The sequence below is a fragment of the Hyla sarda genome, chromosome 11, assembly GCF_029499605.1.
Source record: "Hyla sarda isolate aHylSar1 chromosome 11, aHylSar1.hap1, whole genome shotgun sequence".
Taxonomy (NCBI): Eukaryota; Metazoa; Chordata; class Amphibia; order Anura; family Hylidae; genus Hyla; species Hyla sarda.
The window spans coordinates 78040807-78067212 of NC_079199.1; the positions used below are offsets into that span (position 1 = coordinate 78040807).

Below are 26406 nucleotides of genomic sequence, written 5' to 3' on the forward strand. Positions count from 1 at the left end.
TACTGCACACTCTGCTCTCTGAATATGATACTACTGCACACTGCGCTCTCTGAATATGATACTACTGCACACTGCGCTCTCTGAATATGATACTACTGCACACTGTGCTCTCTGAATATAATACTACTGCACACTGCGCTCTCTGAATATGATACTGCTGCACACTGCGCTCTCTGAATATGATACTACTGCACACTGCGCTCTCTGAATATGATACTACTGCACACTGCACTCTCTGAATATGATACTACTGCACATTGTACCCTCTGAATGGTACTACTGCACAATGTACCTTTGGAATATAATAATACCACACACTATACCCTCTGAGTATAATACTGCCACAGATTGTATCCCCTATATATAACACTACCACACACTGCGCTCTCTGAATATGATACTACTGCACATTGTACCCTCTGAATATGATACTACCACACAATGTACCTTTGGAATATAATAATACCACACACTATACCCTCTGAGTATAATACTGCCACAGATTGTATCCTCTATATATAACACTACCACACACTGCACTCTCTGAATATGATACTATTACATACTGCGCCTCTGAATATAACCTTGTCATACATTAAACCTTATATGATACACCATACCTCACCCTCACATATAGTGATAATGCCTCCTGACCTGTGCAGGGGTAATACGCACAGTGATGTCACAGTACAGCGATGAAACACCCAATAATGTCACAATACAGGGATAATATATACAGTGATGTCACAGTGCAGGGATAATACACACAGTGATGTCACCGTACAGAGATAATACACACAGTGATGTCACAGTACAGCGATGAAACACCCAATAATGTAACAATACAGGGATAATATATACAGTGATGTCACAATACAGGGATAATACAAACAGTGATGTCACAGTACATGGATTATACACACAGTGATGTCACAGTACAGGGATAATACACACGATGATGTCACAGTACAGGGATAATACACACAGCAACATCACAGTACAGGGATAATACACACAGCAATATCACAGTACAGGGATAATACACACAGTGATGTCACCGTACAGAGATAATACACACAGTGATGTCACAGTACAGGGATAATACAAACGATGATGTCACAGTACAGGGATAATACACACAGTGATGTCACAGTACAGTGATAATGCACACAGTGATGTCACAGTACAGTGATAATGCGCACAGTGATGTTACAGTACAGTGATAATGCACACAGTGATGTCACAGTACAGGGATAATACACACAGTGATGTCACAGTACAGGGATAATACACACAGTGATGTCACCGTACAGAGATAATACACACATTGAGGTCACAGTACAGGGATAATACACACGATGATGTCACAGTAGAGGGATAATACACACAGTGATGTCACAGTACAGTATAATGCACACAGTGATGTCACAGTACAGTGATAATGCACACAGTGATGTCACAGTGCAGGGATAATACAAACAGTGATGTCACAGTACAGGGATAATACACACAGTGATGTCACAGTGCAAGGATAATACACACATTGGGGGAGATTTATCAAAACCTGTGCAAAGGAAAAGTTGACCAGTTGCCCATAGCAACCAATCAAATCGCTTCTTTCATTTTGCAGAGGCCTTGTTAAAAATGAAAGAAGCGATCTGATTGGTTGCTATGGGCAACTGGGCAACTTTTCCTCTGCACAGGTTTTGATAAATCTCCCCCATTGAGGTCACAGTACAGGGATAATACACATGATGATGTCACAGTACAGGGATAATACACACAGTGATGTCACAGTACAGGGAAACTGCACACAGTGATGTCACAGTACAGGGATAATACACACAGTGATGTCATAGTACAGGGAAACTGCACTCAGTGATGTCACAGTACAGGGATAATACACACAGTCATGTCACAGTACAGGGAAACTGCACACAGTGATGTCACAGTACAGGGATAATACACACAGTGATGTCACAGTACAGGGAAACTGCACACAGTGATGTCACAGTACAGGGATAATACACACAGTGATGTCACCATACAGAGATAATACACACAGTGATGTCACAGTACAGGGATAATACACACATTGATGTCACCATACAGAGATAATACACACAGTGATGTCATAGTAGAGGGATATACACAGTACAGGGTTAGAACTCACAATGGGGTGAGGATTGGCAGGGGTCAGGGCACAGTATTTATAGTGTTACCTATGTAACCTGCCTGTCATGCCATCATCCACTGTTCACCTGCACTCTGGTCCTTCCTCTGACCCCAGCAGGCCTCCGTATGAGTCTATGATCACATGACCAGCAGGGGAGGAGCTGAGCTGGAGGTTGAGATCGCTGTGTGTATGGCAGTGTTTCCCAAGCAGGTGCATACAGATATAGCAAAACTACAACTCCCAGCATATCCAGACAGCTTTTGGCTATCTGGGCATGCTGGGAGCTGTGGTTTTCAACAGCTGGATGCGCACTGCTTGGGAAACACTGCTATAGGAAGGCAGTGAAGGGGTCCATATGTGTACACATAGGACACAACAGAGCAGGTATATTTCCCCTCCCCTGGATCTCCACTGATGGCAGGAGCGGCTCACAGTTGGGGGCCCGGCTGTATGAGTCATCTGTGACTGTGGGGACTCATAATGATGCGCACAGTCCTGAAGCCGCCGGCCACCGCGGTGCCTGTCACAGGAGGGGGGGGAGGGGTGTTCAGCGGTCGGGATTGCTGCCCCCATGAAAAGTGCCTTATAGGAAAAACCGGCCCTGGCTGCAGCGCAGTGGATCGGTGGGGCTAAAGGGCTAGCTGCTTTGAGCCCCCAGGAATGCCCCATACACATACACTGCCCCAGGGGTCAAGTCCTGGAAAAAAGGGGGGGGGGGGGGGGGGGGGGGTGTTGTATGCACAGCCGAGATCGCAGGGGTCCCCAATGGCGGGACCCCTGCGATCAGACATCTTATCCCATATCCTTTGGATAGAGGATAAGATGTCTAGAGGAGGAGTACCCTTTTAAAGGAGTACTCTGGGGCAGTATTCCTGCTCCGTCCTGCCCGGGCTGCAAAAAAAAATGAAAATAAACCATCTCTCACCTTCCTGGGTTCCCGCGGAGCGCCACTACAGCTGATCGGTCCTCCGGTCCATCCTCTTCATACTTCCGGGTGTAACGAAGCGTCACATGGCGCTCAGCCTATCGCCGCCGCGATGTTCTGCCTCGGCCCATAATAGGCTGAGCGCCATGTGACGATTCGTTCACACGGAAGTATGAATAAGATGGACCGGAGGACCCATCAGCTGTAGTGGCGCTCCGCGGGAACCCAGGAAGGTGAGAGATGGTTTATTTTCATTTTTTTTTGCAGCCCGGGCAGAACGGAGCAGGAAAACTCTGCACCAGAGTACTTCTTTAAGTACCAGGGCACCAAGATGTATATTTACATCCAATGGGGGAGATTTATTAAAGCCTGTGCAGAGGATAAGTTGACCAGTTGCCCATAGCAACCAATCAGATCGCTTGTTTATTTTTTTAAAAGGCCTCTGAAAATGAAAGCAGCGATCTGATTGGTTGCTATGGGCAACTGCTCCACTTTTCCTCTGCACAGGTCTTTATATATCTCCCCCAATGTTCTTAAGGGGTTATCATTCTGATAATACACTGTAACAAAAACCTCCTCATGTCCCTATCATCATGATAACACACTGTAAGAAACCTCCTCATGTAATCTTCTTAGAATTGGGGTGACACACTGTAACAAGCCTCCTCCTCATGTAATCACCTTACTACTGGGGTGACACACTGTAACAAACCTCCTCCTCATGTAATCACCTTACTACTGGGGTGACACACTGTAACAAACCTCCTCCTCATGTAATCACCTTACTACTGGGGTGACACACTGTAACAAACCTCCTCCTCATGTAATCACCTTACTACTGGGGTGACACACTGTAACAAACCTCCTCCTCCTGTAATCACTTTACTACTGGGGTGACACACTGTAACAAACCTCCTCCTCCTGTAATCACTTTACTACTGGGGTGACACACTGTAACAAATCTTCCATGTAATTACCTTACTGGGGTGACATGTCTCCTCCAGCTCCGCCCCGCCTCCTCCACAGCATCACACAGGTCCTTCAACCACGATCTTCCCTCTCCACCACAGCTAAGCTCCGCCCCAACATGTGATGGTGACATCATCACAGGTCCTACATCTCCAGCATCTAGCAGTCTGGGCCAGGGGAGGAGACGGAGGGAGGGTAAGAACAGAGAGGATGGTCCTGCAGGACTAATGTAAGGAACAGCATTCCTCCTGTGGAAAATGCAAAGGAACGCTGTTCCTGCAGGATTCGAGCCCTGCACTGCCCCCATACACATACACTGCCCCATACCATACACACTGCCCCCATACACATACACTGCCCCATACCATACACACTGCACCATACACATACACTGCCCCATACCATACACACTGCACCATACACATACTCTGCCCCATACACATACACTGCCCCATACCATACACACTGCCCCCATACACAGCCCCCATACACATACACTGCCCCATACCATACACACTGCCCCATACCATACACACTGCACCATACACATACACTGCCCCATACACATACACTGCCCCATACCATACACACTGCCCCATACCATACACACTGCACCATACACATACACTGCCCCCATACACATACACTGCCCCCATACACATACACTGCCCCCATACACATACACTGCCCCATACCATACACACTGCACCATACACATACTCTGCCCCATACACATACACTGCCCCATACCATACACACTGCCCCCATACACAGCCCCCATACACATACACTGCCCCATACCATACACACTGCCCCATACCATACACACTGCACCATACACATACACTGCCCCATACACATACACTGCCCCATACCATACACACTGCCCCATACCATACACACTGCACCATACACATACACTGCCCCCATACACATACACTGCCCCCATACACATACACTGCCCCCATACCATACACACTGCCCCATACCATACACACTGCCCCATACCATACACACTGCACCATACACATACACTGCCCCCATACACATACACTGCCCCCATACACCGCCCCATACACATACACTGCCCCCATATACATACACTGCCCCCATACTCATACACTGCCCCCATACTCATACACTGCCCCATACACATGTACTGCCCCCATATACTCACATGCACTGCCCCCCATACACAGCCCCCATACACATACACTGCCCCATACCATACACTGCCCCATACCATACACACTGCCCCATACACATACACTGCCCCATACACATACACTGCCCCATACACATACACACTGCCCCATACCATACACTGCCCCATACACATACACTGCCCCATACCATACACTGCCACATACACATACACTGCCCCATACACATACACTGCCCCCATATACATACACTGCCCCCATACACATACACTGCCCCATACCATACACACTGCCCCCATACACAGCCCCATACCATACACTGCTACATACACATACACTGCCCCATACCATACACACTGCCCCATACCATACACACTGCCCCATACCATACACTGCCCCATACACATACACTGCACCCATACACATACACTGCCCCATACCATACACTGCCCCAATACACATACAATGCCCCCCATAAGCATACAATGCCCCCCATACACATACACTGCCCCCATACACATACACTGCCCCCATACACATACACTGCCCCATACACATACACTGCCCCCATACACAGACACTTCCCCCATACTCATACACTGCCCCCATACTCATACACTGCCCCATACCATACACACTGCCCCATACACATACACTGCCCACATACACTGCCCCCATACACATACACTGCCCCATACACATAAACTGACGACATACACTGTCCCATACACATACACTGCCCCCATACCTTACACACAGCCCCATACATATGCACTGCCCCATACACATATACTGCCCCTATATACACACACGTACACAACCCCATGCACACATACACTGCCCCTATAAACACACACGTACACAACCCCATACACACATACACAGTCCCATACCATATAAACTGCCCCATACACATGCACTGCCCCATACACATACACTGCCCCATACACATACACAGCCACCATATACACAGCCCCCATACACAAAAACAGCCCCATATCATATACACTGCCCCTATATACACACATAGACACAGCCCCCACACACAGTCCACCATACACACAAACACAGCCCCCCCCACACACACACATACAGCCCTGTACTATATACACTGCCCCATACACATACACTGCCCCCATACACTGCCCCATACACATACACTTACACCAATACCACCATACCATACACACTGCCCCATACACTTACACATACACCCATACAAATATACTCGCATACACAGCCCCATATACTCACCTACACTGCCCCATACACATGCACTGCTCCCATACACATACACTGCCCCCATATACACACACATACAGAGCCCCCATATACACACATACACAGCCCCATACAAAATACACTGCCCCATACACATACACTGCCCCCATCTACACACACATACACAGCCCCCATATACACTGCCCCATACACATGTACTGCCCCCATATACTCACATGCACTGCCCCCCATACACTGCCCCTATGTACACGCACATACACAGCCCACATAAATACTGCCACATACACTGCACCATACACATATACTGCCCCTATATACATACATACACAGCCCCATACCATATACATAGCCTCATACACATACACTGCCCCTATATACACACACACAGCCATACACATACACTCAGGACCAGTTTTAGATTTAATGTGGCGCTGGGCAAAATTAAAAGTGGGGCCGCAAAAGCCAAACAAGTTAGATTTTATTGTGAAACGACTGATGTCATTACAAAGTAAAATTGGTAGTGCATAAAACAAGCGCTTGTAGGGGTCTGTAGGTGGAAAACTGAAAGCGTTATGGTTTTTAGAAGGTGGGGAGGAAAAAACAAAAGTGCAAAAACGGAAAAAACGCTGAGTCCTGAAAGGGTTAAATGATCAGGAGCACAAGCCACAAAGCGTATGTCCCTGTAGACACACAATATTTGCTAGACACACAATACCGCTATATTGTTCCAAATTAAAAACCACGATAAAAAGACCAATATTCTGACATACAATAACATATACTGTAGTGGTAGATACCAACTATACACTGGCACCCTGCAGATCGAATGAGGCCGGGTTCACATATGTCAGGCGTGCACTGGAGGGAAACTAATGCTAGAACTGATCCCATTTATTTGAATGGGGCAGTTCACAATCATCCAGCGTCTTAATTTTGACACCGGATTGTTGGACACACCGGAGAGGGAGGTTTGGATTACACCCCCTGAAAAACACTACTGTGCGTGTGTGTATGTATATATATATCATAGGAAAGAAAAATAAAATATATATATATATATATATATATTTCCCAACCAGAGTGTATCCAGCTGTTGCAAAACTACAACTCTCAGCATGCTGGGATTTGTAGTATTCCAACAGCTGGAGGCACCCTGGTTGCGAAACATTGATATATACACACACATGCATAAATCAGTGTTTCCCAACCAGGATGCCCCCAGCTATTACAAAACTATCAATCCCAGCATGCCCAAATAGCCTAAACAGCTGGAGGCACCCTGTTTGGGAAACACTGTTAACAATATATATATATATATATATATATATATATATATATATATATATATATATATATATATATAAAGTCCCGAAATCACAGCACCAGTCAGGTCATGGATCTTGAAATACTGGATTATTTTATTCTTCACCACAGCAAATGCAACGTTTCGGCAGTAGTAGCCTTTATCAAGCATAATACAAATACAAAATGTGCATATATATATATATATATATATATATATATATATATATATATCACAGATACATTTCATTGGCTACAACTCATGTGATACAAATGTATAATTATCTAAAAACGCACCTCTATTTAAATGTAATTGGAGCAATGCTCTGTTAATCACAGTGATGTCAAGTTGACATAGCATCCGTCTATATACAATACAATCAATACACATATAAAGTGCCCTGTGCCATATGACATACAGTGCTATATAGTGTTATATAGGTACCTTCAGTATCAGCCAAATATATAACTCGATCGCACCCAGAACATGCCGATCGCTGCCATCTCCGTTCTCATTCTTGTTTGTATACAAAGCGACTGCGCATGCGTCGGAAAAGTTCCTACGTATCAGTGCATCACTTCCGCTCTCGATCGCTCACAGTAATGTGTGCTGATCAGGTGCGCGTAATGCCCTTACCCACACTAGTCACCATTTTTGTTCTGCGGCTGCGCAAACGGGTCCGACGATCGTGTTATCACACTGGACATATCGCGATCCAGCCGGCCGGCTGTGCATGCGCATTGTAACCAAACACTTGTAACCTAGCAAATCATGTTTGAATAGTACAACAGTAAATGCTGACATCAAATTATCATGCAACTGATATTTTATTTCTAGATGACATGAATGAGGGCATATATTAGAAAAAAAAATAATATATAAGAGGATGGCTGCAATGGCTGCGATCTTGGCTGTAGTGAAGGTCCCCACGCATTTGCTGTGGGGAAGAATAAAATAATCCAGTATTTCAAGATCCATGACCTGACTGGTGCTGTGATTTCGGGACTTTGTTTATATATATATATATATATATATATATATATATATATATATATATATATATTCTTTTATTTTATTGAAGAGCTGAGGTATGTGCTCTCAAGTCACCCAAGTGCAAGTATTCACACAAAATACCATGCACAAGGATGCGGTCTATCGCAAGCCCTTTTTTTACACTTGATCTTAGCCAAAAGGCCCAGAGGTGATAACCGGTAAAGGGGTGGAACCAACCATGCCCCCTTCATGAGCACTCACACTACTTATAGGGAAGAAAGGAAGGCTGGCAGGCGGCCTCCCATGCATAGGAAAGGAGGGAGGCAGGCAGTCTCCCATACACTCTCTGGGTGGGTGGCAGTCAGCCACCCGTACATACAGCACAGGCTAAATCCACATCATTGCTTAAAAGAAGGACAGGAGTCCATTCCACTCTGATGGAGCAATAAGCAATGCAATCCATACCCTGGCTTTTACAGGAACCCCTGTAATTGTGTAATTCACATTTCTTGCCACAAGATGGCAGTGGTGTTTTAAAATCTTGAACGCTGTGCACAGCTAACTCCGTACTATTGAAATTGCTCAGTGTCTGTCAGACAGACTGGTATTTAGACTCTTCTATCTAGTTAGTTCCGGTGCCCTGCTGCAGCTCGGGCACGGGAGTTACTAACTAAGCTGGGACACTGGCACAGCGTTATTATTAAAACATAATCCTCCCTTACTTTAAAGGAAGGGAGGATTACGTTTTATATCATGAAAAACTATTTCCGAAACTATCTCGGAGTTAGCTGTGCACAGCGTTCAATATTTTAAAACACCACTGCCATCTTGTGGCAAGAAATGTGAATTACACAAGTCAAGAAATATTTTAAAGAAGCATTAATAAAAGTAAATTTTTAGGGGATCTTTAGTCAGGGTTAATCCTGAGGGGATTTATTTCCCCAAGTAGGTTGTTCATTAATAAGTCGGCCCAGAGATCCCTAGGGGATTTAGCTAGTGTAGGTTTTCGTGACATATTCTACTTTAACATAGCGGTAAATTTTTGTGGTTACTTGCATCACAAAATGTCATGAAAATTTAGAAAATTTTGCATTTTTCTAACTTTGAAACTCTCTGCTTGTAAGGAAAATGGATATTCCAAATACATTTTATATTGATTCACAAACACAATGGGGGAGATTTATCAAAGGATTTAGACTGATTTTTCCTGTCTAAATTTGTCGCACAGAAAGTCGCAGTCTAAATATGTGCGACTTTTCTGCGACTTTTGCTCTAGAGGATTTTTAGAACATGATGCATGCAAGTCTATTTTAGACAGAAATGCATTGGAAAATGCATTGGTGCTGAATTTATCAAGTGCGACTTTTGTGCGACAAGTCGCATCTGCCCAAAATACGCTGAAATGTCAGACCATGCTGGAGCAGGACTAAATGCAGTTTAAGCTGTAGACCCTGAAGTCTGAGCACAGAATTTATCAAGGGCTGTGAGACCTTTGATAAATTAGGAGCACAATAGACAGGAGACTACCACATACGCTGGTCTATAAGCATACCCAGAATAGACTAGATTAGTAAATGTCCCCCAATATGTCTAATTTATGTTGGCATCATAAAATTGACCAATTTTTTACTTTTTGAAGACATTAGAGGGCTTCAAAGTATAGCAGCAATTTTCTAAATTTTCATGAAAATTTTAAAATCTGAATTTTTCAAAGACCAGTTAAGTTTGAACTGGATTTGAGGGGCCATTCTGTGAGAAATACCCCATAAATGGCCCCATTGTAGAAACTACACCCCTCACAGTTTTCAAAATGACATTCAAAAAGTGTGTTAACCCTTTAGGTCTTTCACAAGAATTGCAGCAAAGTGGAGGAGAAAAATCAAAATCTGCATTTTTTACACTAACATATTCTTGTAGCCCCATTTTTTTCATTTTTAAAAGTGGTAAAAGGAGAAAAAGCCCCCCAAAATTTGTAGCTCAATTTCTCTCGAGTACGTAAATACATCATATGTTGACATAAAGTGCTTTGTGGGCTCACAACATGGCTCAAGAGGGAAAGAGCAACTGTAGGATTTTTTTAAACAAATTTTGCTGTCATGGTTTTTGGGGCCATGTTGCATTTAGGAAGCCCCCATGGTGCCAGAACAGCAAAAAAAACATATGGCATACTATTTTGGAAACTACACCCCTCAAGGAATGTAACAAGGGGTATAGTGAGCCTCAACACCCCACAGGTGTTTGGGGACTTTGCGTTGAAGTTGGGTGTAAAAATGGAAAATTAGATTTTCTCTATCGGCTCCATTGGGGGACACAGACCATGGGTGTATGCTGCTGTCTCTAGGAGGTATGACACTATGGCAACAAAAAAAAGTCGGCTCCTCCCAGCAGGATATACCCGCCTCTAGGCCCTGAGCTAATCAGTTTTAGCTTAGTGTCTGAAGGAGGTGGACATGGTCTGGAATTCTCCAGACCAGGTCTTCTGTTTCTTATTTTTCCTAGTTAGGGTATGTGTTAGTTTTTTATTCCGTTTTCTTTCATGTTTTCAGGTGGGGACTCAGGAACTGCGGCTCACTGTTTCCTCATTGTGATTGAGGGGGCACAGACATTGCGTATATGCGCTGTTCACCCCCTCTCGCCAACGGTCAGCGTCTGGGGTTGTACCTCATGGGTCCGGGTCCCCCTATTCCCTGCTCGCTTTGCTCGCACATGGTAGCTCAGCGTGATGCAGGTAACAGAAAGCTGACTGAAGACCTCACAGAAGACTCCATTAGGTAAGTACTTCTGATTGAGGTGAGTATATATTCTTCTCCCTTTAGGTGCTGACTTGCAACCTCTGGAGACCCTCATTTTTTGGCCCACCTTTCAGGGTCCAAGGGGCTGGCCTGTGTTAGGGGCTCTATCTTTTATTCTAAAAAAAGGGGCGAGCAATGGCATATTGGGAATGAATGGTTTACTTTATTATTATGCACATGTGTGTGTGTGTTATACTATGCGGCTGACAGCCGCGGCGCTTACTATGTGGCTGACAGCCGCGGCGCTTTTACTGTTCGGGCGCATGAAGCGCCGACTTACTTTCGCTTTCGGCAGCAGACGACTGTCGGCGAATATGTGTATCGCCCGCTCACTTCCCCGTGGGCGCATATGCGGCTGACATGTGCGCCTGGGGCAAGGAGCGGGCGCCATTACTATTGTTCTTCTCGGCGGCCGGGGAGCTATAGCTCCGCCCACAGGGCCGCCGGAGCTCACTGGAGGCGCGGATTGTCCTCCAATCAGCGCCGTGCGTGCGATTTTCGGTGGCAGAGGCCAATCAGACAGGGCCCCTGCTCCAGGCACGCCCCTCTCTGGCTATTGGCTGGCCTGTTTCTCCCTCTCTATCTACACAGAGCGGAGTTCTCCTCACAGCAGCCACCACAGGGGACACAGACTCAGGTGAGATAGTTCTTTTTTCATTATGTTCGTACCCAGAATTGTTCCTCCCTCTAAACAGACAACTGGAGCGTTAGTTTCCTATTTGGTCTGTAAGAACTGTAATTCCAAAATACCTGGTTCTGCTGAACCCACTTGCTCTGCCTGCTCCTCTGCTGCCCCAGACCCCCTGGTACCCTCGGATGCTCTTTCAGTTCTGGTGGATTCGGCCGCCCCTCCAGCCTGGGTTTCTTCCCTATCCCAGTATATGGGCTGACTTGACTCAAGTCTCCCGTTCGGTGGCTGAGGCTTCTCGTGACGTGGTGTCTGCCTTGAAGAGGTCTGCCCTGTGCCAACCCTCTAAAGGGCCCCGCTCCTCTTCTCCACATACTTCACTCTCTCACAGGCGTACTAGGGGTGTATCTTCTGACTCTTCCATCGAGTCTTCAGGTAGACGTGGGTGCTCCCCTCGTGGGTCCCGCCCCCCCCCGTGTCATCTGGTCACAAACGTCGCTCCTCCAGAGGACGTTCCCGGAATCGCCACTCTGCCTCGCAAGAGTCGCGTACCCGGTCATGGTCGCCCCCCACTTGTTCACATTCTCCTGGTGGATGAGGCTTTCGAATTGGCATCTGACTCGGAGGACCGCTCGGATACAGTTGAAATGGTGAACTCATTGGTTGCGGCCATAAGAGACACCTTTCACTTAGAGGACCCAGGATCTTCGGATGTGACTCCTGAAGTATCTTTTCATCATGCTAAACTGGCACCTCAAAGGTTCAGCTCTCACGCTGAATTTGACACCCTTCTGGAATCTGCATGGAAACATCCGGACAAGAGGCTCCCGGGAATGAAGAAGGTTCAGGTGCGTTACCAATTCGACAAGGACCTTGCCTCTAAGATGGTTTCCCCTCCCTTGGTGGATCCACCAATTTCCCGCCTCTCTAAGGCTACTACACTGTCGCTAGCAGATATGGCTGCTTTCAAGGATTCAACGGACAAGAAGGTGGAGTCCTTAGCGAAGTTTGCCTCTGAAGCAGCAGGCTCTTCTCTGCTTCCCACCTTCGCCTCGGCTTGGGTGTCCAAGGCCCTATCGGTGTGGTGCTCAAAACTCCGTCAGGGTATCCAGGCGGGATCCCCCCAGAGGATCTGTCTGCTTTGGTTCTCCAATGCTCTAAAGCTGGGGACTTTCTGTGCACAGCTTCCATGCAGTCAGCCCGTTGTGCTGCCTTTGCTGTGGGTCACCTGGCGGCCCTCCGCCGTTCCATGTGGCTTAAGGCTTGGGATGTGGATGCGGATGCCGCTTCCAAAAGGTCTCTCACCGAGCTTCCTTTTACTGGTGCCCGTCTTTTTGGCAAGCGCCTTGACGAGATTATCTCTGAGGCGACGGTTGGCAAGAGTTCCTTGTTGCCTCAAAATAAGGCTCGCTCTACTTCCCAGAGGAAGTCCTCTTCCTTTCAGTCCTTTCGGACTTTTGGCCCTAATAAGGGGTCTAGGCAGGCGCCTTCGCGGGACAAGAAGGCTCCCTCATTCCGGGCTTGCCCGTCTTGGAAGTTGGACACCAAACGTTCCAGCCGTTTTGTGGCCAAATCAGGCAAACCCAAACCCACTTCTGCATGAAGTGATGCCCCCACCCGCAGATTTTTTTCGGGTGGGAGGTCGTCTCTTACTTTTTCGAGACATCTGGACCACACACATTCAGAACTCTTTGGTCAGGGACGTGGTGTCCAACGGATACCGAATGGAATTTGCCTCCCTCCCGAGGGATCGTTTTTTTTCAGTCCCGGGCCCCCCGGTCTCCTTTTCTGGCGAAACAGTTTCGGGAGGCTCTCCGGTCCCTGCTTCTCCAGGGAGTTATTTTTGGGGTTTCTATTCCAATCTTTTTGTGGTCCCCAAGAAGGGCGGTTCTGTGCGGCCAATCCTGGACCTCAAGCGTCTCAACCTTCATCTTCTCATCCGCCACTTCCGATTGGAATCCCTCCGTTCGGTAGTGGCATCCATGGAACAAGGGGAATTTCTTTCTTCAGTGGACATCAAAGATGCCTACCTCCATGTTCCACTATTTCCCAGCCATCAATGGCTTTTTTTCCTATTACTCCTTGTGAAAATGAAAAATTTGGGAAAACACCAGCATTTTAGTGAAGAAAATAAAATTTTTCATTTTCACGTCCAACTTTAATGAAAATTTGTCAAACACCTGTGGGGTGTTAAAGCTCACTATACCCATTCTTACATTCCGTGAGGGGTGTAGTTTCCAAAATGGGGTCACATGTGGGTATTTATTTTTGTGCGTTTATGTCAGAACCGCTGTAAAAGGTAAAAGGAGAAAAAGCCCCCCAAAATTTGTTGGGCAATTTTTACCGAGTACGGTAAAGTGAGAGAGCGCCATGCGCATTTAAGGCCTAAATTACGGATGCAAGAGTTAGACTTGCCTCGGATACCAAAATTACCCTACGGCAGTGTTTCGCAAACAGAGTGCCTCCAGCTGTTGCAAAACTCCCAGCATGCCTGGACAGTCAATGGCTGTCTGGCAATACTGGGAGTTGTTGTTTTGCAACAACTGGAGACTACGTTTTAGAAACCGTGCCATACCAGAGGTTTCTCATTTTTATTGGGGGGGGGGGGGGGACTGTGTAGGGGTATGTTTATAGGTAGTGTTTTTAGGGTACATTCAGACTGCCGGGGGATTACAGCGAGTTTCCTGCTGGGAGTTTGAGCTGCAGCAGAAAATTTCCTGCATCTCTAGCTTGCAGCGAGAGACTAACTGTAAACCCCCGCCCCTTGTGAATGTACCCTGTACATTCGCATGGAGGGGGGGGCAAACCCCCAGGTACCGCCACCATCTTCTCCCCCCCCCCTCTCTGCCTGACATCCAGGGGCGGGCAGAGCGGGGAATTTCCATGGTAACCCCTCCGCCTTTAACTGCCATTGGTCAGTAGTCATTACTAATGGCAGGGGATGGGGGGGATGGCACCACTGCCACCTCGCTCCTATCCCTTAGGAGGATTGGGGCTGTCACTGACAAATCCTTTCATCCCTATTTTCCGGGCAATCAGGTCATCAGAGACCCGATCAGCCCGGAATTGCCACAAACGTCGATTTGCCGCCATGGCCGACATGGGGGGTTCTCAGGACCCTCCTAGGCATTTTCACAGGATGCCTGCTGAAAGATTTCAGCAGGCATCTCGGTCCGGTCCCCGACGGCTAGCGGCGGGGACCGAAATTCCCACGGGCGTATCCATACACCCTCAGTCCTTAAGGACTTTGAAACGGGGGCGTATGGGCACGCCCTCCATCCTTAAGGGGTTAAGATCTGCATATGAAAATAACACGCCTACCTTTGTTGCCTGCAGCCACCTCCCTGGCTGTCCGGACAAGGAATCAAACCAACTGTTACGAGAAACTGAAAATAAACAGTATTCACCTGCATCCTTTTGGACTCTTTTCTGAATCAGGGTAATCTGACAACCCATGGTCGTGCTGTTGGTGCTTCTGGTTCTTCTGCTGTTTACACCTGGCAGTGGCATTGAATGACATTTAATAGAACTAAAGGTCCTGGGTGCAACAATCCTCCCATGAGGACCAGCCTCAACAGCTTTGTAGATTGCACTCATGTTTGCAACTCCATATACATTTTATTTTCTTCATACTTCTTTCTTCATACTTTTTTCTTTCTGTCATTCAGACTTTCATTCATTCATTCTCACTCACTCACTCACTTTAATTCATTTGTTCTCTCTCTCACTCACTCAATTATTCACTCAAGCACTCACTCACTCTCTCTCTTACCCACTCACTCAGTCAGTCTCTCTCTCTTTCTTTCTTTTTTTAATTAATTTTTTTCCATCTTCTTCTTCTTCTTCAGACCCCATCATAGCACTAATGCTTATCCAATACCACCAGCAGATGGAGACACTCCATTGCAACATTGGTTGTGAGCAGCAGTTTCTAAAAACAAATGCCTCATGGCTGATTTCCCATCAATCAATGGATGGCAAATTTTGTTTTTATCATTCACTGACCACAGAACCAATGCATGGTCAAGCAACAGCAATGACGCACCCTTGTGAATAACCATGAGACCCTCACATCATTTAACAGGATTCAGCACCACCTGCAAGACAGCTACGTATCATGTCATGTCAAACCTGCACAGGTGTGCTAGATTAGTATTATTATTATTTTTTTAGTTTTTATGACATCAATCAGTGTGCAAACATGGTCAGTAAAACGCCAAATGGATAGACGTTCATAAACCAGTCAGTGCAACTCATTATTGTGGTCTCTAATTGTGGAACTCTTTTTTTTTTTGTGAGGATACGATGAGCTTATCCAATTAAGGAGGCCATTCAGCAGTACTGGGTCTGGACAGCAGCGGCACCTTCTGCAGCCAGTCTGACTGACATGACAAGGCAGGCAACAGCTGCAGCAGCACCCACAGAGGATTAAATAAGAATCTGTCTTTTTTAACACTGGAATGGGGTGGTGCACTGTACCCGAAGATACTGCCATATCGGGTCAATGCATTGGGCGACGGAAGCAAGTTTCCAAATCGGCTCCCATTCTCAAAAATCCATTTAATTTATGGTCCCCAGATAGGGGACGTATCAGATATTAAACTGATAAGAACAGATTTTTGATTGAAAAAACCTTTATTACCAATCAATTGTCAATCACACAATAAATATATTCACCATAACAGAACTGACTTTTTTTTATCTATCTATCTATCTATCTATCTATATATATATACCGTATTTATCGGGGTATACCACGCACCTGCCTATAACATGCACCCTCATTTTACCAAGGATATTTGGGTAAAAAAAGTTTTTTACCCAAATATCCATGGTAAAATGAGGGTGCGTGTGTGCGCGTGTATACCCCGATAAACCCCCAGGAAAGGCAGGGGGAGAGAGGCCGTCGCTGCCCGCTTCTCTCCCCCTGCCTTTCCTGGGGTCTAGAGCGCTGCTGCCGGCCCTTCTCACCCCCTGGTTATCGGCGCCGACAGCCAGGGGGAGAGAAGGGGCAGCGGCACCCATTGCCGGCGCCGCTGCCCCATTGCCTCCCCCCATCCCCGGTGGCATAATTACCTGGGTCGGGTCCGCGCTGCTGCAGGCCTCCGGCGCGCGTCCCCTGCGTCGTTGCTATGCACAGCGCGGCGCATGACGTCAGTGCGCCGCGCCGTGCAGCGCATAGCAACAGGTAATTATGCCACCGGGGATGGGGGGAGGCAACGGGGCAGCGGCGCCGGCAATGGGTGCCGCTGCCCCTTCTCTCCCCCTGGCTGTCGGCGCCGCTTCTCTCCCCCTGGCTATCGGCGCCGGCACCGATAGTCAGGGGGACAGAACGGGCAGCGGCGCCGATAGCCAGGGGGTGAGAAGGGCCGGCAGCAGGGCTCTAGACCCCAGGAAAGGCAGGGGGAGAGAAGCGGGCAGCGACGGCCTCTCTCCCCCTGCCTTTCCTGGGGGTGTATCGGCGTATAACACGCACATAGACTTTAGGCTAAAAATTTTAGCCTAAAAAGTGCGTGTTATACGCCGATAAATATGGTATATATATATATATATATATATATATATATATATATATATATAGATATATAAAAAAAATTATTTTATTGAAGAGCTGAGGTATGTGCTCTTAAAGAGTAGCTATCCTCAACTAAAATGTCCATATTCCCCCTCCCCATCTTTCCCTCACACTGTCTACATCTATCCCTGTTTTTTTTATCCTCTTAAAACATTAGAACAATACCTTTTTCCACTCCTCTTCGGTAGCTCAGAGTTGAGCAGTCTCACGATTGCAGGAAGTCGGCGGGCGGGCCGGCGTGACGTCATCTGAAGCCTCGCCGGCCACCACTTCCGCCCATCTTGCTGTATTCTGCGCTCAATGTCGGGAGCGCGCATACAGGCGCGCATACAGGCGCGCATACAGGCTGGGAGGGACGGCAGCCTCTGAGTCTCCTCCTTTCTGTTTGGTTTTGCACGTACCAATCAGAGAGGAGGAGAGTCTGAGAACGGAGCTGCTGTACTGTGCCCTAAGGGAATTTATAATATCAAAATAGTGGGTAGTACAATTGATTATATGCCCAAAACAATAAAAATAAAATTTCACAAAGCTGCAATCCCCAATGAATGACTGCAGACCGCAGTGCATTATAAATGGTGTGAATAATAGTGATTTTATCCCAATCAAAAATGATGCATAATTTTTGAATGGGATAAAATCTCCATTATTGACACCATTTATAATGCACTGCTGGCTGCAGCCATTCATTGGGGATTGCAGCTTTGTGAATTTATTTATTTATTTTTTCATATAAAGCTGCACTCCCAAATGAATGGCTGCAGCCAGCAGTGCATTATAAATGGTGTCAATAATAATGATTTTATCCCATTCAAAAATGATGCATCATTTTTGTAATGGAATAAAATCTCTTTTTTTTTCACCATCTATACCAGTGGTCCCCAAACTGTGGCCCTCCAGATGTTGCAAAACTACAACTCCCAGCATGCCTGGACAGCCAACGGCTGTCCAGGCATGCTGGGAATTGTAGTTTTGCAACATCTGGAGGGCCACAGTTTGGGGACCACTGACCTATACTGCATTGCTGCGGTTTTATCGTGTACATGTGCTCACTGATTGCATATTTTATTGCATTAGGAACACCGCAGCAATTCAGGATAGGTGGTGATTAAAAAAAAAGATTTTATTCCATTCAAAAATTGTGCATATTTATTGATGGAATGAATTCACAATTTATATCACCATCTAGACTGTATTGCACATAACACCATAACCTCCCCCCAATGGAATAAATGTGCTTTTTTTGCTCACCATCTATACTGGAGTGATCCGGTGTTACTCAATAAAACCGCAGCACTACAATATAGATAGTGATCCAAAGTCCCAAATCAGTCCAAAATCAGAAATTTACCGTGCATACCATCCACACTCAATATATGATAATGAGCGTGCATAGCATGCAGGCTCAAAACATGATAATGAGAGTGCATAGCATGCATGCTCAATACTTGATATTGAGCATCCATAGCATGCACACTCAATACATAATAATAAACATGAATATTTTGAGCGTACATAGCCTGCATGTTCAATACATGATATTGAGCATGCATAGCATGCACAATAAGTATATGATATTGAGCATGCATAGCATACACACTCAATACATGATAATGAGCGTGCATAGCATGCAGGCTCAATACATTGTAATGAAAGTGTGTAGCATGTATGTGTAGCATACATTGAGCATCCATAGGATGCATACTCAATACATAATAATGAACATTAATATATGAGTGTGCATAGCCTGCATGCTCAATACATTATATTGAGCATGCATAGCATACACACTCAATACATGATAATGAACGTGAATATATGAGCGTGCATAGCATGCATGCTCAATACATGTTATTGAGCATGCATAGCATCCACAGTCAATACATGATATTGAGCATGCATAGCATGCACAATCAATACATGATATTGAGCGTGCATGGCATAAACACTCAATACATGATAATGAGCATGCATAGCATGCAGGCTCAATACATCGTAATGAAAGTGTGTAGCATGCATGCTCAATAAATGATATTTTGCATGCACACTCAATACATAATTAACGTGAATATTTTGAGCGTGCACAGCCTGCATTTTCAATACATGATATTGAGCATGCAAAGCATACACAATCAATACATGATAATGAGCATGCATAGCATACATTTTCAATAAATGATATTGAGCATGCATAGCATACACACTCAAAAATGATATTGAGCATGCATAGCATACAGGCTCAATACATCATAATGAGAGTGCATAGCATGGATGCTCAATATATAATAATGAACATGAATATATGAGCGTGCATAGCATCCACAGTCAATACATGATATTGAGCATGCATAGCATGCACAATCAATACATGATATTGAGCGTGCATGGCATAAACACTCAATACATGATAATGAGCATGCATAGCATGCAGGCTCAATACATCGTAATGAAAGTGTGTAGCATGCATGCTCAATTAATGATATTTTGCATGCATAGCATGCACACTCAATACATAATTAACGTGAATATTTTGAGCGTGCATAGCCTGCATGTTCAATACATGATATTGAGCATGCAAAGCATACACAATCAATACATGATAATGAGCATGCATAGCATACATTTTCAATAAATGATATTGAGCATGCATAGCATACACACTCAAAAATGATATTGAGCATGCATAGCATACAGGCTCAATACATCATAATGAGAGTGCATAGCATGGATGCTCAATATATAATAATGAACATGAATATATGAGCGTGCATAGCATGCACAGTCAATACATGATATTGAGCATGCATAGCATACACACTCAATACATGATAATGAATGTGAATATATGAGCGTGCATAGCATGCATGCTCAATACATGTTATTGAGCATGCATAGCATCCACAGTCAATACATGATATTGAGCGTGCATAGCATGCACACTCAATACATGATATTGAGCGTGCATGGCATAAACACTCAATACATGATAATGAGCATGCATAGCATGCAGGCTCAATACATCATAATGAAAGTGTGTAGCATGCATGTTCAATATATTACATTGAGCATCCATAGGATGCATACTCAATACATAATAATGAACGTTAATATATGAGCGTGCATAGCATGCAGGCTCAATACATCATAATGAGAGTGCATAGCATGCACACTCAATACATAATAATTAGCGTGCTTATCTGATCTGATGTTGAGCGTGCATAGCCTGCACAGTCAGTACATGATAATGAGCCTGCATAGCTGAGTGTGCATAGCATGCACACTCAATACATGATAATGAGTTTGCTTAGCTGAGCGTGCATAGCATACAGGCTCAAAATATGATATTGAGCAGCCCTAGCTTGCTGTCGCTATAAATACAATGTCCAGAGTATTATTAAACCTTGTATAATTGATTATTGTACTGAAAAAGGATGATAGCCACTAACATGTTATCTCAACAAGACCAAAACCAAGTAATGGAGAATTTTGCTTTAGGCTATTACATACTCTATTAATCTATTTACTAAAGGCAACTGGATATTCATATGCTGCAGAGGAGGAAAGGAATGAAGAATATAATCCTGAAGAATCTTCTGATGAGGTAATTAATATTCTTTATTATTTATTTATATATATATATATATATATATATATATATATATATATATAATTTTTTTTTAATACTTATTATTATATTAATTCACTTTTTTTTTTTTTTTTAAATAGGAAGATTATAGTATTCAACAGGAGACGTAAAGTGACAGTGAGGAGGAAACAGCTGCAACAATACATGAAATAACGCCGGTAAGCATATCAACAAGCTACACTTGAAGATCATTTAAACACTGTAATTGAACCCACACCAGGGTCTAACCTACACATTACTAACAGCGCCCTGATGTTTAGCTTTCTACCCCGTTTGACAAAAGATCTCCATAGACCACAATGGGCAAAATAAAAAAAATAAAATAAAATAATGTTTTAGATCTAGCCCATTCATTCCTATCCACCAAAAATAGACCCTGGAGGCTGACTTCCAGTACCCTGCTGTTTAGCTTCCTACTTCATTTGACACAGGATCTCCATAGACCACAATGGGCCATTGAATTCAATGGGCAAAAAATCTCAATATTATAGATCTAGCCCATTCATTCCTATACACCAACAATAAACCCTGAAGGCTGACTTCATACTCAGCCTCCAATGGTATTTTGACTAAACAAACCTCAAATGTTTAATGGGTTAATTTGTTGGTGTATAGGAATGAATGGGCTAGATCAGTGTTGTTCAAACAGTGGCCCTCCAGATGTCGCAAAACTACAACTCACTCCCAGTCCAGGCATGCTGGGGTTTTTAGTTTTGCAACATCTGGAGGGCCACAGTTTGAAGACCACTTGGCTACATCTATCTTCTACAATCTTCACTATCACCAATCTCTTCTTTCTCCTGCCCTAATCTAGCAGCCAAACATTACCATGACACCCTAAAGTCTACCCTGGATCAAATGGCACCCTCTAAAACACGAATCTCCCAACACAGACGGCAGCAACCCTGGCACACGCTAACAACCCGCTTTCTCAGGCGATGCTCTAGGTGTGCTGAACGTCTCTGGAGGAAAACTAAGACTTCTTCAGACTATCTGCACTATAAAATCATGCTTAAATCCTATTACTCAGCTCTTCACCTCGCCAAACAAACATATTTTACCTCCCTCATCTCCTCTCTGTCTAACAACCCAAAACACCTTTTAGACACGTTCAACTCTCTCCTTTGGCCTAAAGTATAGACCCCAATCACTGATCTCTGTGCTGAAGACCTGGCCAAATACTTCAAAACTAAAATCGATGAAATTCGTGATGAAATCCTCTCCCAGTCCCCTAAAAGTTCTGATCCAATTCCCAGCCACGTCTCCTCTTCATCACTCTCAGTTTTTGAGCCTGTAATGGAGGATGAGGTTTCCAAGCTCCTCTCCTCCGCCCGCCCCACTACCTGCTCTAGTGACCCCATGCCTTTACACCTCATCCAGTCTCTCTCTCCTGCTATCAGCTGTCACCTAACTAAAATCTTTAACCTCTCCCTCTCTTCTGGGGTCTTTCCCTCCTCTTCAAACACTCTATCATAACCCCACTATTGAAAAAAACATCTCTGGACCCTTCCTGTGCAGCCAACTATCGACCCGTCTCAAATCTCCCCTTTATCTCCAAACTCCTGGAATGCTTGGTCTACTCCCGCCTTATCCGCTATCTCTCCGAGAACTCTCTCCTTGACCCCTTACAGTCTGGTTTCCGCTCCATTCACTCCATTCACAGAAACGGCCCTAACCAAAGTCACTGACGATCTTCTGATGGCCAAATCAAATGGCAATTTCTCTTTACTGATTCTCTTGGACCTTTCTGCGGCTTTTGACACTGTGAATCATCAACTCCTCCTCAGTAGTCTCCGCTCCATCGGTCTCAAGGACTCTGCTCTCGCCTGGTTTTCCTCCTATCTCTCTGGCCGCTTCTTTAGCGTCTCATTTTCTGGCTCTACTTCTTCTCCTCTTCCCCTTGCTGTCGGGGTTCCCCAGGGATCGGTCCTAAGTCCTCTACTCTTTTCACTCTACACATCCCCGATTGGAAAAACAATCAGTGGATTTGGTTTCCAGTACCACCTCTACGCTGATGACACCCAACTTTATACCTCCTCCTCCAACATCACCCCTGCACTCCTACAGAATACCAGTGACTGTCTCTCTGCCGTCTCAGACATCATGTCCTCTTTATATCTGAAACTAAATCTTTCTAAAACAGAACTTCTTGTCTTTTCTCCATCAACTGATACTGTACCTAACCCTGACATTTCCATCTCTGTATGTGGTACTACCATAACTCCCGGGCAGCAGGCTCGCTGTCTTGGAGTTATACTTGACTCTGATCTGTCTTTCACTCCCCATATTCAGTCTCTTTCACGTTCTTGTCACCTGCATCTAAAAAACATTTCCAGAATCCGCCCGTTTCTGATTACTGAAACTGCTAAAACTCTCATTATTGCTTTGATTCACTCCCGTCTCGACTACTGTAACTCTTTACTAATAGGCCTTCCTTTCTCCAAACTCTCTCCTCTTCAGTCCATCCTTAATGCCGCAGCCAGACTCATCTCCTCTCCAGCCGCTACACCGACGACTCCTCCCTGTGCCAGTCACTACACTGGTTAACAATTCAGTCCAGAATACAGTACAAAATCCTCAGTCTCACACACAAAGCTCTCCACAATGCTGCACCTCCCTACATCTCCTCTCTCATCTCCGTCTACCATCCTACACTTTCTCTCCGATCTGCTAATGATCTCACACTAACATCTTCTATAATCCGAACTTCTCACTCCCGTCTACAAGACTTCACTCGTGCTGCACCGGTTCTCTTGAATGCTATCCCTAAATCCCTCAGACTCAACAACAACATCCATAGTTTCAAACGTGGCCTAAAAACACATCTCTTCAGACAGGCCTACAGTAGTCTCTAATTGGCCTCAACATATCCTCAACATATCCCCAACATATCCTCAATATATCCCCACACCTCTTGTTTGAATAGTTATTGTGTAATTTTATGTCTGATACTTGTCTTTGTTTGTACCCCATAATTGTAAGCGCTGTGGAATCTGTATGCGCTATATAAATAAATAAATAAATAAATAAATAAAATAAATAAATCTATAACATAGTGATTTTTTGTCTTTTTAAAGCCAAGGGCCCATTGTGGTCTATGGCGATATTGTGGTAAACTTGTAAGAAAGCTGAACAGCAGTGTCTTGTTAGTAATGTGTGTGGGAGACCCTGGTGTGGGTTCAATTCCTCTGTTGATATAGAGGGAGATTTATCAAAACCTGTCCAGAGGAAAAGTTTCTGAGTTGCCCATTGCAACCAATCAGATTGCTTCTTTCATTTTTCAGAGGCCTTTTAAAAAATGAAAGAAGCAATTCAATTGGTTGCTATGGGCAACTGCACAACTCTTCCTCTACACTGGTTTTGATGAATCTCCCGAATAGAGTTCTGTGATTATACTCATATTAGTTTGAACTTTTGTGAACTAGGTCAATTGAATACAACACATTACCTCCTTTTTCAATTAACCTAGTTGCCCATTTATGGTATCCAATCAACCTAGTTTCCACGGTTCAAAGTATCAATTGACCTATATCTGTCAAACCTAATTAAAGAATAATCACACAACTTGAGCTGAACCCAGGAATTGAACCCACACCAGGGTCTCCCATACATATTACTACCAGTACCCTGCTGTTTAGTTTCCTACTTCATTTGACACAGGATCTCCATAGACCACAATGGGCCATTGAATTCAATGGGCAAAAAATCTCAATGTTATAGATCTAGCCCATTCATTCCAATACACCAACAATAGACCATGGAGGCTGACTTCATACTCAGCCTCCAATGGTATTCTGACTCACCAAAATGATAATGTTTAATGGGTTAATTTATTCCAAAATTTCTGTACTTTCCTATTTTGTCTGTAGCTTGATGCATTGGACAAACATTTTAGCAGGAACTGGTGGGTTTGGATAAAACAGTCCCCCATAGGGCTACTGTAAGTGGTCCCCAAAATTTTTTGTGACACCCCTATGTCCATTTAATATATTGTTCAAGAGGATTACATTTTTTTATTGTATACAATTCTTTATCTTTTTGTATTCATTTTTAGAAACGAAAAGCTCTTCTGGAAAGACTAAGAAAAAAGGCAGAACTACATGGCGAGCTACATGAGCACTCTTTCCAAAACGATCCAGAGTGGCCAAGCATCAATGACATCCCAGGTGACATAGTTACATAGTTGCATAGTTACATAGTTAGTACGGTCGAAAAAAGACATATGTCCATCAAGTTCAACCAGGGAATTAAGGGGTAGGGGTGTGGCGCGATATTGGGGAAGGGATGGGATTTTATATTTCTTCATAAGCATTAATGTTATTTTGTTCCATGAATGTATCTAATCCTGTTTTAAAGCTGTTAATTGTTCCTGCTGTGACCAGTTCCTGAGGTAGACCGTTCCATAAATTCACAGTCCTCACGGTAAAGAAGGCGTGTCGCCCCTTGAGACTAAACTTTTTCTTCTCCAGACGGAGGGAGTGCCCCCTCGTCCTTTGGGGGGGTTTAACCTGGAAGAGTTTTTCTCCATATTTTTTGTATGGGCCATTAATATACTTATATATGTTTATCATATCCCCCCTTAAACGTCTCTTCTCAAGACTAAACAATTGTAACTCCTTTAATCGCTCCTCATAGCTAAGATGATCCATGCCCCATATTAGTTTAGTCACGCGTCTCTGCACCCTTTCCAACTCCGCAGTGTCCCTTTTATGGACAGGTGCCCAAAACTGAACAGCATATTCCAGGTGAGGCCGTACCAATGCTTTATAAAGGGGGAGTATTATGTCCCTGTCCCTTGAGTCCATGCCTCTTTTGATACATGACAATATCCTGCCGGCTTTGGAAGCAGCAGCCTGACATTGCATGCTATTCTGTAGTCTGTGATCTACAAGTACACCCAGATCCTTCTCTACCAGTGACTCTGCCAGTTTAATCCCCCCTAAGACATACGACGCATGCAGGTTATTAGTACCCAGATGCATAACTTTACATTTATC

General features: G+C 44.7%; 1 protein-coding gene, 1 long non-coding RNA gene, 1 other non-coding gene and 1 pseudogene across 5 annotated transcripts in view; 1 reads left to right on the plus strand and 3 right to left on the minus strand.

Annotated features, from left to right (window-relative positions):
- LOC130295874 (uncharacterized) overlaps positions 1-26406 on the minus strand; it is a 464016-nt gene that overhangs the window by 263630 nt on the left and 173980 nt on the right. The window contains exon 1 of one of the 3 annotated variants that reach the window (XM_056547150.1): positions 2223-2704. The exons of the other annotated variants lie outside the window; for them this stretch is intronic. The gene's annotated coding sequence lies outside the window, so the exon portion shown is untranslated. Of the gene's footprint in view, positions 1-2222; positions 2705-26406 lie in introns of those variants that run through there. 3 annotated transcript variants of the gene reach the window in all.
- LOC130296113 (U2 spliceosomal RNA) lies at positions 8746-8984 on the minus strand (annotated as a pseudogene).
- On the minus strand, positions 16655-16841 carry LOC130296001 (U2 spliceosomal RNA). Its single transcript, XR_008849095.1, has one exon. It is a non-coding gene; the product is annotated as a U2 spliceosomal RNA (small nuclear RNA).
- LOC130295876 (uncharacterized) lies at positions 21300-25643 on the plus strand. The gene is made up of 3 exons (XR_008849035.1): positions 21300-21364; positions 21490-21567; positions 25464-25643. It is a non-coding gene; the product is annotated as an uncharacterized LOC130295876 (long non-coding RNA).